This window comes from Mauremys reevesii, linkage group 10 (genome assembly GCF_016161935.1).
Source record: "Mauremys reevesii isolate NIE-2019 linkage group 10, ASM1616193v1, whole genome shotgun sequence".
Lineage (NCBI taxonomy): Eukaryota > Metazoa > Chordata > Testudines > Geoemydidae > Mauremys > Mauremys reevesii.
Window position 1 is genome coordinate 44,799,875 of NC_052632.1, and position 19,357 is coordinate 44,819,231.

Genomic DNA, 19,357 nt, shown 5'->3' on the forward strand with positions numbered 1-19,357 from the left:
GGACAGAGAGGTGCCTTTTGCTGCTTACATGAAAAATCAGTTTAGATTTAAACAAGGCATGCACTGTGAAAAACTACCATTTGCGTTATTCTCAAGAGAGTTCCTAAAGGTATGCAGCTAAAGAAGTGCAAACATTCCACCTGCATTGAGCATACTCCCTAGCTCCAGTCTCCCAGCAGCATGCTGAAGCAGGTATGTGGAGCAACCTCTCAGTGGGACACACACAGATAAAGTGGAGCCTTCTACTTTCCCATCAGAATACTCTAGTTTAGGAGGAAGTGAATTAGACTAGGGGGGCCACAGATTCAAGTCTTGCCTTGTCTACTTACTGGGGTTAACAAATCTCCATCTTTCACAGCCCTTATTACTGATCAAAGCTTCATGCCCCTTCTGAGAGGTCACACAAACTGATGAGGAACTCAAATCTCCAATATGGCAGACTCTCAACATAGCCACACTGCCTCTCAGAAGGAAGTGGCCAACCTATGGTTTGGCTCTGCTCTGTGTAAAATAGGACTACTCATGCCTATGTAACCCACTATTTCAAGTGTGTCGTGTTCCTCTCTACTCGCTGGTCTACAGACGATAACCGTCTGCTCTTGCTGCCCTCTTATGTAGCTGTTCCTTTAGCTTAAGTGACAGAGGCATGTGCTGCAGTCAGAGTGCATATCCTGCAGCAGTAGGGTATGCATGAATTTTGAATTCATTACAGTTATACAGAACAAGAATTTGTTTTTTCCTTTTTTAAGTGCAAGATGACAGTGCCTGTTCCTCGTTACTGTTACCAATTCCAGTTATACTGTTACTATTTACAAGAGCTGAGCAGAACCGTTTAGTCCAGTGGGTCTCAAACTTTAGCAACCTGAGGACCCCCATTTTGATTTTAAAAATTTTGTGGACTCCCAAGCTAGCTTCTAATTTTCCCTGGGGTGCTCAATGGATGCTTGGAATGACCCCAAACTTCTGGCTGCCAGGAGCTGGGAGGGGAAAATGGGATGGAGCCCTACAAAATTGCCCTGTTTTGTACAGTCCCGCTGAAGCTCTGGAACTGGCCACTGCAGGAGACAGGATACTGGGCTATATGGACTGTTGGTCTGCTGCACCATGGCCGTTCTTACGCTGTGCATTAGCTTGCATGATTCCTGCCTGTCCTGCTCCTGCCCCAGTCTTGGTGATCAGCTCTTCAATTTCTCCAACAGCTCATTCACACAGAACTGCACACACAAGCCTCCCTCCCGCTTCCACCTTACCACAAATAACAACAGAACCAATCCATATAAGCAAAGTGCCTCCTTTCCCAGCCCAGGACTTGCCCAGAGGAGTCGGGGGAGAACAAGGACAGCGTTTTCCTTCCAGCCACAGATCAGTGGCAAGTTTATTATCTTTTGCTGAGTACATGTAAGAGGAGTAATTGCCCCTTCCCTTCAGCTGTTTACCCCTGGTATATGGCAGCTCTTTTGCACTGTTGGGAAAGGTTAATACAGCGCTTACTGCCTCCATTGCCTGGATTTATTGCTGAACATGAAATAACACTCACACAGTTGTAAATTTGTTCTTAATAGAAACATGGGGGAAGTTTGCCAGAGGTGCTATTACCCTTGGCCGCTTGTCCCTGGCTGCTGAGCAGGAATCAGCAGTAAATCAAGCCACAGAGAGGCTTTTCCCCAACATCTGATTCCATGTATTCCCCCTCCCACAAGGTGGCAGTGGTAAAATGTGATGCTCAATACAGAGTGAGACTGACAGTGCTAGGAAAGATGGGCAAGGGGCAGGCATGAACTAGGTAAACATCCCCTGGCCAAAGCACCTCATCAGGAGTCCAGGGCTGGGACACCCCCTCAGCTCTGCCAATGCTCCTCAGTTCTGATCTGCGGCCCCCCTCCCCTCCAGTTCAGGGCTCCCAATGCACAGCTTGTCCACTGCTGCACATTCCAGACCTGCAGCCCCCTCCTACTCCACTCGGGTCCTCATGCAGCCTAAATCCAGGAGAGCCTGCTGCCTGCCCTGGCTTCACTGTGACTTTCTCCTAGACTGGCTCCTGGCTCTGTCAGTGGTGGGCACATTAGAAATGCCCTGGTTGGTTTATGCCTGTAACATTGGGGAGCCCCCCCCATACACACACCAAGCAGATGGTGCTCCTGCTCCCTGCAGGACACGCACCATTGCAGGAGCCAGAATCAAAGGGCTAGTTTGGCACTTATCGCAGGAGACATACGTGGCTGCTATTTTACTGCGTGGCACCAGAGACCCAATCAGACAACATGGGGCGTTCCGGCCAAGGCTGGATTGAACTAGCATGTAACAGCAGATTCAGTCCTTGTAGAAGCTGCTGATTTATCAGTTCTCCTCCCTCTTCAGTGCTACTCCACCTAGAAGAAAATTCAGGTGTTGGTGTGACGTGATGGCCATGATCTCAGCCTAGCCCCCAGGGATTAAACTGGGGAGCTGCAAAACTAAACACATGAACTAAAGCACCAGTGTGAACTTAAGCACCCTCCTTGGGTTGCCACAGCCCCTACCCTCTGTAGAGTGTGCCAGGGCTGCCTGGGGGGGGCAAGTGGGGCAATTTGCCCCAGGCCCCGGACTCCGCAGGGGCCCCCACGAGAGTTTTTTGGGGCCCCTGGAGCAGGGTCCTTCACTCGCTCCAGGGACCCTGGAAAATTCTTGCGGGGCCCGGGCCCCCGGAGCTTCTTCCGCTCCGGGTCTTTGGCAGTGGGGGGTCCTTTCACCCCAGGGTGGAAGGACTCCCCACCACCGAATTACCGCTGAAGCGGGACCCACCACTGAAGTGCCAGGTCTTTGGCGGTAATTTGGCAGCGGGGGGCTCCCGCCACGGGTCTTCAGGGCACTTCGGTGGCGGGTCCCAGAGCAGAAGGACCCCCTGCTGAATTACCACCGAAGCGGGGGCCCCCTGCCACCAAAGACCCCAGACCCCCTGAATCCTCTGGGCGGCCCTGGAGTGGGCCCCAGTGGATCTCCCCAGGGTGAGCCCATAAAGCCCCGTGCAAAGTGCCTTGGATGTCTCCTTCCTTAGATGTTTTTCAAGGTCAGGCTTGACAAATCCCTGGCTGGGGTGATTTAGTTGGGGATTGGTCCTGCTTTGAGGGTCGGTTTTGGGGCCGGTTTTGTTCAATATCTTTATTAATGATCTGGAGGATGGTGTGTACTGCACTCTCAGCAAGTATGCAGATGACACTAAACGGGGAGGAGTGGTAGATACGCTGGAGGGTAGGGATAGGATACAGAGGGACCTAGACAAATGAGAGGATTGGGCCAAAAGAAACCTGATGAGGTTCAACAAGGACAAGTGCAGAGTCCTGCACTTAGGACGGAAGAATCCCATTCATTCTTACAAACTAGGGACCGAATGGCTAGGCAGCAGTTCTGCAGAAGAGGACCCAGTGGTTACAGTGGATGAGAAGCTGGATATGAGTCAACAGTGTGCCCTTGTTGCCAAGAAGGCTAACGACATTTTGGGCTGTATAAGTAGGGGCATTGCCAGCAGATCGAGGGACGTGATCATTCCCCTCTATTCGACACTGGTGACGCCTCATCTGGAGTACTGTGTCCAGTTTTGGGCCCCACACTACAAGGAGGATGTGGAAAAATTGGAAAGAGTCCAGCAGAGGGTAACAAAAATGATTAGGGGGCTGGAGCACATGACTTATGAGGAGAGGCTGAGGGAACTGGGATTGTTTAGTCTGCAGAAGAGAAGAATGAGGCGGGATTCGATAGCTACTTTCAACTACCTGAAATGGGGTTCCAAAGAGGATGGATCTAGACTGTTCTCAGTGGTACCTGATGTCAGAACAAGAAGTAATGGTCTCAAGTTGCAGTGGGGGAGGTTTAGGTTGGATATTAGGGAAAAAAATTCACTAGGAGAGTGGTGAAGAACTGGAATGGATTACCTAGGGAGGTGGTGGAATCTCCTTCCTTAGAGGTTTTTAAGGTCAGGCTTGAGGAAGCCCTGGCTGGGATGATTTAATTGGGAATTGGTCCTGCTTTGAGCTCCTCAGGTCCCTTCCAACCCTGATATTCTACAATTCTAAGTAGAGGCTCATGCATTTAGCTGCAGAGATCCCAGGTTTTATTCCACCCACCGACAACCGGGGTTTGTTGGTATTACACAAGTTCCCCCAAAGCTGCCCCATCACCATGCCATACACCTAACCTGCTGGGAAGCACCTTGAACGGCAAGAGAATTGTCCATTCTTAACAGCCCATTCCATCTCCAGCCTCTCTGTTGGCGAATTTCTATTCCATGGGCAATTCCAACATTTGTTTTCATTCCGAAGCTGAACAAAAAGTCAGTTTGTTCCATGATGAAAACTCCAAAAAGTTTCAATCTGGAAACCATCAGAACATTTCATTTCAACAATCTGACAAATTGTTTACCTTCCCCAGAAAGTTTCAGATTTTGAAGGACTTTCCTGTGCTGAATCGTGCCAAAAAGTCAGTCTCAATTTTTTTGTAAACTGAATATCTATAAAAAAGTTTAGGTCAATCAAAATGTTTCATTTCAATAGTTTTTAAATGTTTTGATTTTGGCTTTGGTTTTCTCTCTCACACACACAAAAGGTAGAACCCCAAAGTCTTTTGAATCTGAAAATCAGGATTTTTCATTTCTAAAAACATCAACATGGAACATCTTAATTTCAAGACTCTTCTCCAGAATTTTATATTTTGAGTTAAAAAAATTCATCAAAACTGACTCTTTCCTGTGCAAAGTTTTGGTTCTCGGGAGTTTCCAACAAGAAAATATTTTGTCAAAAAAATTCACGACCAGCTCTAGTCATTTCAATAATGTCAAGACATTCTAAGACATCATAAAATATTAAATATTATGCATAACATACATTACAATTAACATTAAAATTAATGTCAAAACAAAATGAAAAGAGAAAGTCAAAATGAAACATTTTTACCTTATCAAAACAAGACAGTTTGATAATGTCAAAGTGCATCAACAAAGTCTCATTGACTCAGGGCAGGTCTACACTAAGAGCGGGGGTCGAACTAGGGTACGCAAGTTCAGCTACGTGAATAGCGTAGCTGAATTCGAAGTACCCTAGTTCGAACTACTCACCCGTCCAGACGCCGCGGAATCGAAGTCTGCGGCTCCAAGGTTGACTCCGCCACCGCCTTTTGCAGTGGTGGTGTACCGGAGTCGACCCCGGCTTTTCCGGAGTTCGAACTATCTCGTCCAGATTAGACGCGATAGTTCGAACTCCGAGAAGTCGAACTCACCGCTTCGACCCGGCTGGTACGTGTAGACTAGCCCTCAGTTTGACACTTTCCTATCAAAATCAGCATGTTCCCATGAAATGTTCTGATTCTGATGTAACAGTGTTTGCTGATGGAAAATGTCCTTCAAAAGTGAGGGACCAATTACCACTGCTGAAGGAGTGGATTTGCACTGGGGCCAATACACCCAAGGGAGCTGGCAGTATTTATGGCGTTGTACAGCACTCTGTGTAACGTAAACTAGGGGAGGTGCAGATGTGGGCATCCTGATCTCTGTATGACACAATAATCATCTGTCTTAGAACAGCCTGTTACAGCATCGGCTGTTAAGAATTTATTGCTAATACTATTCTTGGCACCTTTCATAATGAAGTATTAAAGAGTCCAGCTCCATCTATTAGTCATTCATTTAAATGGACCAGATTGTAACAGGCTCAAAGACACCCAGGTGTTTAGACAAAGAATAACAGATGAACTGGAGTAACTTACGAGGGAGTTGTTCCACACAGGGTGGGTTCTGGTGCCATTAGGAAGCCATAAGAGCTTGCCCATGTGACTCATCATTACCGGGATCTCAACAGAGCGCCTGAGCTGGCTGTGTTGGGGAGAATCTGGCCAAAACCCCCAGTGGCCAGATTCTCCACGGCCTGGTAGAATAGCTTTTCATCCCATTTCACACAGGTGTAAGTGGCCAGACAAGGAACAGGGGGCTGATTCCCCACTGCCTTAAGTGCTGACTGGGGGGTTGTGCGGGCTCAGGAGGCTAATATAGAAGAAAGTTCCATCGGGCTAGGCTGTGGTTTGCTGCCATGCATCTGGGGGTTTTATATTTAAGAGCCTGCCTACCTGTGAGCATTGAAGGACTAGGACTTCGGAGACCTGGACTGCATTCCTGTCTTGACTAAGGTAACTCAGCAGGCCAGTGGCTAAGTCGTTATGTGCCTCAGTTTCCCCATCTGTCAGCTCTGGTTAATGATCCTGGCCTCCGTTCGTAAAGAGCTTTGACATATAAAAGCTTTCCACTTAAAGGAGGGGAAAGTGATCAGGAACAGTCAGCATGGATTCACCAAGGGCAAGTCATGCCTGACTAATCTAATTGCCTTCTATGATGAGATAACCGGCTCTGTGGATGAGGGGAAAGCAGTGGATGTGCTATTTCTGGACTTTAGCAAAGCTTTTGATACAGTCTCCCACAGTATTCTTGCCAGCAAGTTAAAGAAGTATGGGCTGGATGAATGGACGGTAAGGTGGATAGAAAACTGGCTAGATGGTCAGGCTCAATGGGTAGTGATCAATGGTTCCATGTCTAGTTGGCAGCCGGTATCAAGTGGAGTGCCCCAAGGGTCGGTGCTGGGGCCGGTTTTATTCAATATCTTCATTAACGATCTGGAGGATGGTGTGGACTGCACCCTTAGCAAGTTTGCAGATGACACTAAACTGGGAGGAGTGGTTGATACGCTGGAGGGTAGGGATAGGATACAGAGGGACCTAGACAAATTAGAGGATTGGGCCAAAAGAAATATGATGAGGTTCAACAAGGACAAGTGCAGAGTCCTGCACTTAGGACGGAAGAATCCCATGCACTGCTACAGACTAGGGACCGAATGGCTGGGCAGCAGTTCTGCAGAAAAGGACCTAGGGGTTACGGTGGACGAAAAGCTGAATATGAGTCAACAGTGTGCCCTTGTTGCCAAGAAGGCTAATGGCATTTTGGGTTGTATAAGTAGGGGCATTTCCAGCAGATCAAGGGATGTGATCATTCCCCTCTACTCAGCACTGGTGAGGCCTCATTTGGAGTACTGTGTCCAGTTTTGGGCTCCACACTACAAGAAGGATGTGGATAAATTGGAGAGAGTCCAGCGGAGGGCAACAAAAATGATTAGGGGGCTGGAGCACATGACTTATGAGGAGAGGCTGAGGGAACTGGGATTGTTTAGTCTGCAGAAGAGAAGAATGAGGGGGGATTTGATAGCTGCTTTCAACTACCTGAAAGGGGGTTCCAAAGAGGATGGATCTAGACTGTTCTCAGTGGTAGATGATGACAGAACAAGGAGTAATGGTCTCAAGTTGCAGAGGGGGAGGTTTAGGTTGGACATTAGGAAAAACTTTTTCACTAGTAGGGTGGTGAAGAACTGGAATGGGTTACCTAGGGAGGTGGTGGAATCTCCTTCCGTAGAGGTTTTTAAGGTCAGGCTTGACAAAGCCCTGGCTGGGATGATTTAGTTGGGTTTGGTCCTGCTTTGAGCAGGGGGTTGGACTAGATGACCTCCTGAGGTCCCTTCCAACCCTGAGATTCTATGATTCTATTATATCACTACACAACAGTTCAGGACAGGAAGAGAAGGGGGAAAATGAACACAATGATCTAAACTGGGCTCAGTAATCAAAGCAGCACATTCCACCCATAGATCTCAAAGTGGGCAGTCGTGCTCCAGCCCAGAGGTGGCTGCATTTCAGTGGCAGGAGAAGCAAGCTATGTATATGGAGCCCTTCCTGACCGCAGACAGCTCTTGTATTTGTTCACTTAAATAATGTTCTGAAAGTGCTTAAGAGGGGTTGTCTAAAAACAGTGCATTTTTATTATTCCTGTTCTCTGGGCTGGTGCAACCTGGGCCATGACAGGTTAGGCTTCCCTGCCTCCCTTTCCTTGTGCCTCCATTGTGTCCTGCGGGGCCAGCTCTAGTGGGGAGAGAAGAGTCCAGGCTGCATGGCCCATTCAGCCCTGGGCTCCTCTGATGAGGCTGCCCGTGGAGGACTGGCAGTGCGGTTCTTGCTCACTGGTGTGGTTGTTTTGTGGGGTCTGGCCCAGAGGGGAACAGGACTGAGGCCACCAGGCTGCCCTTTACAAAGGTCAGAGGACATCAGCCAGGGGATGACAGTGGCTTCTGCTCACTGCCGAGCCAGCAGGGGTTGAGTTCTGCAGAGGTGCTGTATCCTGGCTCCCCTGTTCCCCCCACTCCACCAATCCCCAGGGTCCTCATCCCCTCTATATCCCTATTTCTATTCCCCAAGCCCTACAATATCCCCAGCCCGCACCCCAAGTCCCCACAGCACATCCCACTCCTCACTGCCCCCCACTGCACTCCCCCATCCCCAGAACGGCCTGATCTCTCATCACATGTTACTAACCAGATTACCACGAAGAGGCGGACCCCATTATCTAGGGTGTTCTCTCCTTGTGGGCTGTGCAGAGTACAGTCACCTGAACCCCTCGAGGGAATTGTGCCCGGTAATGGGGGGAGATGTTAGTCTAAAGTGGGATCAGGGCTCTTACACAAACCCTTGATTAACACTCCCAACATTGCCACCTTCGTGTACATGAGATTTAAAGAATGATTCACCTAATAGCGTCTCTACTGCCAGGAATAACCCTCCTACGTGCCTTGTCAGAATAGAGGGAGCGCCAAGCTTTCCGAGGCCTCCAGTGCCTGAGCCCCAGGCCAAGCAGCTGGGCTTGCTAGCAGGATGCTGACAGGGTATGCAGTCACTCAGGGCTTCCTGTACCCCCAGAATAAAGGGGTTTTAAACCCCAAATCCAGACACCTCCCTCTCAGGATTCCCAGGGTCCTTCAGCTGGAGACTGGTAAGACAAACTGTAAGACTGCACAGAGAAGGAGCCCTAGATTTTAAGGCTTTCAGGGACCTGGGAGAACACAGGCCAGAGAACTCCACCCAGTGATTCTTCCATCCAGCCTGTATCTTGTTGTTACGGCGTATATCATTTACAAAGACATTCAGTCTGGCTGCAGGGATTGACAACAATGCCTCCACCGCCTAACTCTTCTCAGCAGTAGATCTCAAAGTGCTTTAAATGGGAGGACAGTGTCACTACTTCCATTTGGGGAAACTGAGGCATAGAGCAGGGACATACCTTGTCCAAGGCCACCCAGCAGGCCAGTGACAGAGGCAGAAATAGTTTCCTGATCTCTTGCACCCTAGCCCCCTGCTCTACACATTAAGCCATACTGCCTCCCATAGGCGATGCTGAATGCACTGCGTCCTTAGGTCAGTTAGTTAGTTAGTTAGTTAGTATGTTAGTTACCAGAGGAACTGGCGCAATTAGGAAGAGCTGGTTGGAGAATGCCCTGGGGTGGGGTGGGGTGGGGTGGGTGGGGGCACATGTGTGGAATTTTTAAAGCTTTGGACAATGTTTATCAAAACTGTTTTTGTTTGAACGTGTGCTTTTGAAGTCTCATTTCTCTACTTGTTTCTCCTTTTCCCTTCCTCCATCTCTTACCCACTTCTCCCTTCCCTGGCCTTCTCCTCAGCTTGCCATGGAAAGAGAAAAAAGAGTAAATTAAAGAATCCCTCAAACCGGAAGGCAATGCTTTTCATTTTCTGATTTTCAAAAACAACCCCCCTCCCCCCTCCAACCCAACCAGAAAGTTTCCAAACAAAACCCGAGTTCTGTTACACATCATTTTGATTTCAGAGAAAGGCCATTTTCCAACAAATATTAATTCAAAACATTCTGGCCTACTCCCTCTTCGCTTTTCCAGGTCTCTGCTGGCTCAGAGCCCTCGCTGAGCATCAGAACTCTATACTGTACTATTAATGAGACGAAGAGCAGGGTGGCTCCCCAAGATCTTTACAAGAGACATTAAGGTCATTATCCCTATTTTACACGTGGGGAAACAGAGGCACAGAGCAGTGCCGTGACTTGCTCAAGGTCACTGAGCAGGTTAAGCTAAGAATAGTACCCAGGTCCTGAGTCCTGTCCAGTGTTCTATTCATTAGGCAACACTGCCTCCCTAACCCTCCCCTTCTGAAACAAACCACATTGCTGTTCAAGTTGCACCTGCCCTCATGCCTCCCTAGTCCTTGGCAAGTAGCACTTTGGGGGCACTGCACACACACAACCCACATGAGAGAACCCTCCGCCTTTGTACCCTGTGATGGCTGACCCCCGAGGCTCCAAGCCTATGGCAGCTGCCAGCTAAAGAGGCTAAGCGCTGAGATGCGTGATCAGACCCTGTTGTCTCTACAAGCACTGTAACAAACCCATGCTTCTAGGGGCAGGGAAGGGTTTTCTCCACCTTACAAGTGGGCAAAAGGAGGCCCTGAGAGGCCCCATGCCTTGTCCAAAGTTATGTCAGTGGCCCGAGGAGCTGGTGTACTGGGCTAGGGCCTGAGAGCCCCAGTCAGGGACCAGCAGCCTGGTGTGTACATACACCCAAGGAAAGGTCAGCCCCTGCCCCGGACAGCTCACAATTTGAACACAAGGCAAGAGACACCAAGTGGATGCAGACAGACAGATTGGAGCATAAGGAAATAAGGAGACAGTGCTGGTCTTAGCTCACCTGCTGCTTGACCACTGTCACTCTTTGCCTGGTGTGTGCTCTCACCACCACACTGCACTGTCTAGGCATGATGGGGCCATTTGACTCAGGGTGCATGCAGCTGGAGGGGCATGAGCCTCTGTCCAAGTAGTGCAATACCCCCCTCCCGCCAAAATGCTCTGCCAGCAGCACCAAGGAAGTGGAATCCAGACCCAACCCCGCCTTGCACCAGCTGGTGATCACATGGGCACCCATTGACTGGTACTCCCCAGCATTTGGGTGGGGTCCCAAGGTGGCTCTCCAGCAACATAGCAGAGCCCCCAGTGTGGCTCTGACTGGCAGGGAGACGTCTGAGGGCCAGGCCTGCCTTGCAGTCAGGTGGCAAGCTGGCACTTGAGATCCCCATGCATGGTTGTGGGGAGCAGGCCAGAAGTGGGGAGCAGGCCCAGTGTCTTGGCCAGAAGTGTCTTTTGTATGAGCCTATCTGATGTGGATGAAATTTCCCGTGGAATCCAGCCCCCCTTTGCTGGCTATTGCCAGGGTTTGACACCCAGTGTTGTGGGAGGATAGGGAGAGGGCTGGGAGCAGATGAGTGCTTACAAGAGTTTGACAAGAGAGGCTAGAAGGAAAAGACTGTTTTTTAAATGCCCTCCCCAAGCTGCCCCAAGAAGCCCCTCTGCAGCCTCCACTTTAGAGTGCGCCAAAATTTCAGATTTTGACATTTGACAAAAGCCAGGGAAAGTTTCACAATATTTCTACAAAAAGCCCCACGCCCATTTTTACCTGCTTAGGGGGTCAGAGTGTGACATTTTTGAATATTTCCTCTTTTTAATCCTCTCTGCCTAAAACAGAGTTGGGCCCTGAATCACACACCGGGATCAGACTCCTCCTAACCTGGGACCAGACTCCTCCCAGTCTGGAACGGACTTCAGTTTAGATCCAAATGCACAGTTCAGACCCATTTGGGGCCTGATACCTAGTTTTTGCACCATCATTCTCAGAAGTGGAGGGCAGGATCCCCATGTGCTCTGGATCCCGCACAGTCACAGCACTCCAGGCCAGAAGGGGCCAGACCATTGAGTCTGGCCTCCTGGAGAACAGGGGTGGCTCTAGGCACCAGCAAAGCAAGCAGCTGGTTAGGGCAGCCCATTTTCAGGGGTGGCAGCTGGCAGGGATCCAGCCTGGGAGCTGAGAACCAACAGGGGGGCCTGGGAGCTGTAGTTCCTTGGTTAGCTCCCTGCCTATAAAGCCAGCCATGGAGCAGGGAAAGAACTACATTTCCCAGAATTCCCTTGGCCACAATCAACAGGAAAGGGAGGGGGAGGGAGCATGGTAGCTGAAACCTCATGCTGTACCTTGCTGGTATGGAGAGCTCACTGGTAGAGAAGGGTGGCACTGTGAATGGGGAACAAGTGTGCTCAAGGAGTAGAAGGCTTTGGCCCAGATATCCCCTTCAGAAGACATCCCCAGACTGGATTAGGGATACTGGTGTGACCTCACCTTGCAGCCCCCAAAGAGGTATGTGGCTCCCACTAGAATTTAAAATGAAAAGTAAGGGAGGGGAGGCTCTGGACCTGGGCAGCTTTAGATACAGTACCAGGCACTTAGGAGGATTTCCACTTCTGAGCCATGGAAGCAGAAATTGACTTTTCCTTTCCAGATTTAGCTAATATTCAGAAAGGGAATCTAGCACCTGCCTTCCAGATTTGAACACCTCAAAATTCAGGAGTGCTCAAGCTCAATTTGAGCAGCTGTTACTTCATTTCTCCCAAATCAAATATACTGATCCACTGTAATTTGCTGTAGAAAAAGTAGGATAAGATTGAGCAAGAAATGCTTCCTGGTGGTTTTTAGGACTGGAATTGCTATTTTCAACAGCCATTGACTTTTTTTTTTAGTTTTATTTGTTTAAAAGGAAGACAGTGATATTGCATTGGCAAATTCCCCATAGAAACAAAGAGTGGAACAAAAGAATAATAAAGGCACCTCAACTTTTCCTCATTTATGGAGGACAGTTTTATAATATGCATCCAGATATCCTCCAATCACACAAGCTGAAAATTGTTCCATTTTACTGCAGTTCTGTAACCATATGGGAACCAATCCTGTCTGTGTTCTGTGCACATCCAAAATTCCTGCTGAATGACTCTCCCTGGGAGCAAGTTACGAGTGACCCAGGGCTGGGGTGGAAGGAAGGTGCAGGTGGTGGTGGGAGGAGAGCCCAGGGCTGGGGCAGCAGGTGGTGTGTGGGTGGGGGGGCGCTGGTGGGGGGGAATGGGGGAGCCCAGAGCTGGGGCAGCATGGGGTGGGGGGGAGATCCCAGGGCTGGGGCAGCAGGAAGGTGCGGGGGGAGCCCAGGGCTGGGGTGGGGGCAGCCAAATTATTTTTTGCTTGGGGCGGCAAAAAACCTAGAGCTGGCCCTGCTGGAGATCACAGGCCACCAGCACCCGCACACTAACTCAACAAGTGAGCTGAGACCAAAGTCTGGCAGCCCACAGGAGACTGGATTGGTACGAGCCATAGGCGGAGAACAGGAGGGATGAGATGCACCAGGGACCAAGGTCCCTGCACTGGCAGGAAAGTGATGAAGTGAGATACACCCAGGTAAGCCCGGCAAGTGACCCTCATGCACATGCTGCACAGGGAGGCAAAACCACCCCGGCCCAAGGTCACTGCCAATTGGAGCTGGGGGAAATTCCTTCCCAAGCCCATATATGGAGATCAGTTAGACCCTAACCATGTGAGCATGGACCTGCCAGCAAGCACCTGAGAGAGACTGCTCGGTGTCAGCTCAGAGCCCTGCTCCTCTTGTCCAGTGTCCCACCTCCAATTGTGGCCAACCGTGTTTCTTCAGAGGAAGAAGATAAAAACTGCCCCTCTGCCTAACAAAAAATATTAGAATACATGGGGGGTGGGGGGTGGGGTGAATCCCCTGCTGACCTCCGCCGGCTGAAACCCTGAAGCCTGAGCTTGCAGGAGTGCAAGATATAAACCAGAAGTGAGCCCCAGGGCTGCTGAGCCCTGGCCCCCACCATCATAAGTAACTCCGTCATACAGGGATTTATTACATGCACCTGGCACTGGTATGTGCTACCAAATCACAGTGGTGGCACTTGGCAGCTGTTGTCTAAATGACTACCTGAGAGGCAGCGTAGTGGTGAATCAAGCCCTCAATGCCTTCCCATTGACCTCTCCAAGGTACCTTACCGTGCATGCATCTGGAGCAATCAGAAGAATAATTGGCAGATGACAACAGAAACCTTTGCTCAGAGCACTGTGGGTGAAACAATGGCTCACTTACCAACCTGTGCTGCTGGAACTTCTCCACTAGCATTTCTGGCAGGCTCAAGTTCTCCAAAGAGCCCTGGGCTGGGCTGTCTCTGTGGCAGACTCCCATGCTATCTTGGAAAGTGTTATCAAAAGGTGTTAGAAACTTAGGAAGGGTGAAGTTAAGGTGCCTTCATTAAAACTAATTCTGCCCCCACTTTCCTGTCCGATCTGCACCTCACCGGGGTCATGGATAAGACACTGCATCCCATATTCTTCATAGAGATATGCCATAATCAGATCATCATAATAATTATGATGTATTTTATGCAAGATAGGTCATGTGAGGTGTCATTAGAAAGGTTATGATTTACTGAATATAATCATCCTACCTGTATGCATGTATCATTGCTGTATCTGAAGTTAGGAATATTGTCTATGTATCTATTAGGCAGAATGCACTCAGGGAATAGCTACACTTGCAGATGTAGAGCACTGTGAGTTAAACCAGCCCTCGGAGAGCACAGTAGGGAAAGAGCTACAGTGTGGCCACATTTGCGGCACTTGCAGCGGCATTGGGAGTGGTGCATTATCCCAGAGTACCTCTTCCCATTCTGGTGCTGTGGCTTGTGGGAAGGGGGTAAGGGGTACGGGGCATTCTGGGTCTTGTCCCAACGCCCCGTGATGCATTGGTTCGCATCCCAGCAATCCCTGTGCTTCCGTCCATGTTTGGCGCCATCTTTTGATGTTTTTTGTACTGTGTGCTCTGTCTTCCCTTTTGGTCTGTGGGAATGGAGCCAAAAGTGCTGAGGAATATGCAGATGAGTCTCGCCAGCACATCATGTTTGGCAGTCGAGTTACTCCTTAAGCTACAAACTGACAGTGAGGAGTCCGATGATGATGTCGACTCGCATAACGCATATGACACGAGATTGCTTGTGGGAAACAAGCACTGAGTGGTGGTATCACATCGTTATGCAAGTCTGAGATGACAAGCAGTGGCTGGAGAGCTTTCGGATGAGAAAAGCCACTTTCATGGGATTGTGTGCTGAGCTCATCCCCTACCCCGGGGCGCAAGGACACAAGATTGAGAGCTGCCCTGCCAGTGGAGAAGCAGATGGCTATTGCAATCTGGAAGCTGGCAACTCCAGACAGCTACCGATTGGTCGCTAACCATTTTGGAGTGGGAAAGTCGACCATTGGAATCGTGTTGATGCAAGTTTGCAGGACCATTAATCGCATCCTGCTCAGAAGAACCATGACTCTGGATAACGTGCATGACATTGTGGCAGGCTTTGCACAAATGGGTTTCCCTAACTGAGGAAGGGTGATAGATGGGACGCATATTCCAATTCTGGCACCAGCCCACCTAGCCTCCGAGTACGTTATTTGGAAAGGGTATTTATCTATGGTTCTCCAGGCACTTGTGGATCACCGTGGGCATTTCATTGACATTAACACAGGCTGGCCTGGAAAGGTGCATGATGCACACATCTTTCAGAACACTGGCCTGTTCAGGAAGCTGCAAGCCAAGACTTTCTTCCCAGACCAGAAGATCACCGTAGGGGAAGTTGAAATGCCCATTGTGATCCTTGGAGACCCCGCTTACCCTTTAATACTGTGGCTCATGAAACCCTACACAGGGAGCCTTGACAGCAGCAAGGAGAGTTTCAACAACAGGCTGAGCCAGTGCAGAATGACTGTGGAGTGTGCTTTTGGCCGTTTAAAGGGACGCTGATGCTGTCTGTATGGGAAGCTGGACCTGGCCGATGACAACATCCCCGCTGTTATATCTGTGTGCTGTACCCTCCATAACATTTGTGAAGGGAGGGGTGAAAAATTCATTCAGACATGGAACTTGGAGGTTCAACACCCGGAGGCTGAATTTGAACAGCCAGAGAGCAGGGCTATTAAAGGGGCCCAGCACGGGGCTGCAAGGATGAGGGATGCCTTGAGGAAGCAATTTGAGGCTGAACACCACCAGTAATGTTTGGTGCCCTGAACGGGAATGAAAAGCAGCGGTTCCAATGTTAGTAGGAATCTGTGTTTGCTACACTGACTTGCAGTGCCTGTTGCTTTCCTGGGCTAAGGTATCTTTTACTTAATGCAATAATAAAGAATGTTTTCAAAGCCAAAAAATCCATTTATTTAAAAGAAAATTCATTTATTGAAAAGAAACACAACTGCTTGGGAAACAGGAAGGGCAAGGGGGTGGAGTGAGGAACGGTTCAATCACAGATTTGCATATGTCCTGTTATCATACTCTGCCTTCCTGTCTGGAGTGCTGTGCAATGAGTGCTGCACTTCAGGCTGGCTAAAATGCATGGTGATTGGGGTTGAGTGCAGTGGGTAAGAGTCGTAGTTTGCAGGGCTGGGTGGTGAAGCTATAGGTGCTGGAGGCAGCTGGTGGCAATAAGAACCCAGATGTGGGAGAAAGTGAGTTGGAGGTGACATGGGGGCACAAGGGAAAGAGTTTTGGGACAAGGGCTTCAGGGGGAGGGGCGGGTGCAGTAGTGCTCCACCTGCACGGCTACGAGCACCTGTATCGAGTCCGCTTGGCACTCCATAATGCTTAGCAGCTGCTCCGTGCTTTGGTGCCGGTGATATGCATTCTGCTGGCGGATCCTCCTTTCACTCTCCCGCCACTCCTGCGCTTTTTGATTTTCATTAAGGGATTGCTGCATTACTTCTTGCAGCATGTCCTCTTTGCTTGTATGTGGCCTCTTCCAATCCTTTGGAGTCTTTCGGCCAGTGATAACATGGACAGCTGAAATCATCTGTAAAGGCAAAATGCAACACTTAACAGAAGCAGCATTGTTCACACCAGACAAAACAATGATTCACCTGTACTTAAAGACAAGTACAGTTTACACAATAGCAGAATTTCCCATCCCAAAGCAAGCGTACATAACACACAGGAGCCCCAAAATGGTGAGTAAGCACAGGGGCAAGGGGGACTGATTGTTTCATTGTCCTCTGGGGTTCTGTGCCTTGGGAGAGCTAACAGCTGCAGGGGGCCCCTATACTGAACACTGTCCTCACATTTTCCACAGGAGTTCATCCTGGAAGATATCTCGCTGCTGAGGGTGACCTGGGAAGCAAGGGAGGGTCTTCTACTACAATGCGGCTTCCGCCCTGGCCCATATGCAGCTTGTCTGTGTGCAGCAATGGTCTCCCCACCCCTCATGGCACAGTGGTGCGGACGTGTTAACCTTACTGCGAAAAGGAGCACAGTAGCTCTGCCAAGGAACCTGCACAAGCGCATTGCCCAGCTTCTGCACAAGACTTTTGAAGAGATCACTGAAGCCAATTACCACAGTGTGAGAGAGCACATCAACGCCCTATTCCACATCTAGGCATGCACGCAGCCCTAAACCTCCTTGCCCCAAGAGCCCGCACCGAACAATTTCCTTCCCAAAATAAAAGCCGCTTACCAGGCACCTCCTCTGGAGTTTGTCCTTCCCCAAGCACCAGCCGCTGTGACTGGCTACCGTCCTCTTGGCTTGAGAACAGCTCCTGACTGCATGCATCTAGGGATACCGGGGTGTCTCCCTCCTCCTCAGCACCCTCGCTCCCTCTTTCCTCCTCCTCCTGCCTTGTTGAACTAGGCTCTGAAGTGTCCATGGTGGTCCGCAGAATGGAGGTGGGGTCACCCCCAAGTATTGCGTTCAGCTCTTTGTAGAAATGGCAGGTCGTGGGGGCAGCACCGGAGTTGCGGTTTGCCTCACAGGCTTTGCGGTAGGCATCCCGCAGCTCCTTCACTTTAACCTTGCACTGTAGTGCATTCTGGTCATGGCCCCTTTCCATCATGTCCCTTGATATCTGTCCAAAGGTATCATAATTCCTACGGCTGGAGCGCAGCTGGGACTGGACAGCTACCTCCCCCCAAACACTGATGAGGTCCAGCACCTCGCCATTGCTCCATACTGGAGCTTGCCTGGTGCGTGGAGGCATGGTCACCTGGAAAGATTAGCTGAGAACACTCCACGCCTTGCTGACCAAACAGGAAGGGGATTTTCAAAATTCCCAGAGAATTTAAAGGGCGGGTCTGACGGCTGGTCACCTGAGGTCAGGGCAGTAGAGTTCAAAGTGATGACCAGAGTGGCTAGAACAGGCATTGTGGGACACTTCAGGAGGCTGATCAGAAAGCATTAACAGACCAGGGCGTCCATGCTGGCGGCACGGTGCTCCCGCTGGGGCGCAGCAAGCATTATGCCTCTCACCGAGGTGGATTACCAGGAGCTCTCCAGCCGCAGAGTCCAGGTGCTCTACGTGCCTTGCCAGTATGGACACGTCGTGAGTTAGGGTGTCCGGGGCTGCTTTAATGCACTCTAACTCACAAGTGTAGCCAAGCCCATAGTCTAGATGGCTGGCTGGGAAGGGCCCATTCAGCTTAAAGGGCCATTAGGAGAAAACAATAGATCTTATAAGAAGCTTATCTCCTACTGGGGGTGAGGGCGGGGTGTTCCTGAGGATGCTCCAAACAGCCAGTCGGGGATGGCTGCTGTGACACTACAGGGACATGTGACCAGGTCACCTGGGATACCAGTGTTTTTCCACTGACTGGCATGCGAACCAAGCTTTGAAACAAAGGGTTCCTGCCATATGCAAAAGCTATATAAGGCAGTGGAATGACATCATTGAGGTTCTTCCCTGACTCCCCACCCAAAGAGACTCCTGGGAACACCTGAGGAACAAAGACTGAACCAGGGGAAGTGCTGGACCCAGGTTTAAGAGATTTTTAGCATGTGAATGAAACACCTGGGGATTTTAAGCTATAAAACAGCATAGCTTGCCCCTTAAGACCCTGAAGCCTGCTTCCACCATCATTTAGGGTGAAAATTTGCTATTCATATCCAATCTATGTAGTATATTAAGCTTAGTTTCTGTGTTTTGTTTATTTGCAAAGTAATCTGCTTTGATCTGTTTGCTATTCCTTATAATCACTTAAAAATCTATCTTTTGTAGTTAGTAAATTTGTTTTTGCTTTGTCTAAAATCAGTGTGTGTGTAAATCATAACTAGGGGCAGAAAGCTATTGCATATCCTTCTCCACATTAACGAGGGGGCGATTTCATGAGCTTACACGGTGTAAGTGCAAGATGGTATAATTTTGGGTTTACACTCCAGAGAGGAAGTGTGTGCCTTAGGAATTGGGAGGTGCCCTAACTGTGCCTCCTCATGCAGAACTGATCACAGCATCTGTGTGTAACTACAACTGGGTGTGTCCCTATCTGTATGTGTGCTGGTGAAAGTCCAGGCTGGAGCCTGAAAGAGGGCTTGGCAGGCTGGTCACAGCAGTACATTATGAGAGGGAGCCCAAGCTGGTGGTCCGGGGGCTCAGTGGTACCTTCGTTCCAAGGTGGCATCCTGGGGGGAACCCATCACATTGGGTATCTTAAACATTACAGCAGCAACCAGATGGAAATGTGGACACTTACTGCTTCTTCTCTTCTCAGATAGGAGTAGAGGGCCAAACTGGATTCCAGCTGGGGCCCAAGTGAACAATAAGGGAAGGTCACCCCTGGATCTCCGCTACCTCAGGTGGAGGGTGAGAGCAGAGTCACC

The 19,357-nt window shown here is 49.7% G+C and overlaps 1 long non-coding RNA gene across 1 annotated transcript; it reads right to left on the reverse strand.

Moving 5' to 3' along the window:
* Window positions 1-2,212: 2,212 nt before the first annotated feature.
* On the reverse strand, window positions 2,213-14,031 carry LOC120372981. Its single transcript, XR_005585313.1, has 2 exons — window positions 13,825-14,031; window positions 2,213-2,369 (listed from the first exon to the last, which is right to left on the reverse strand). It is a non-coding gene; the product is annotated as an uncharacterized LOC120372981 (long non-coding RNA).
* Between the last annotated feature and the right edge of the window lie 5,326 nt (window positions 14,032-19,357).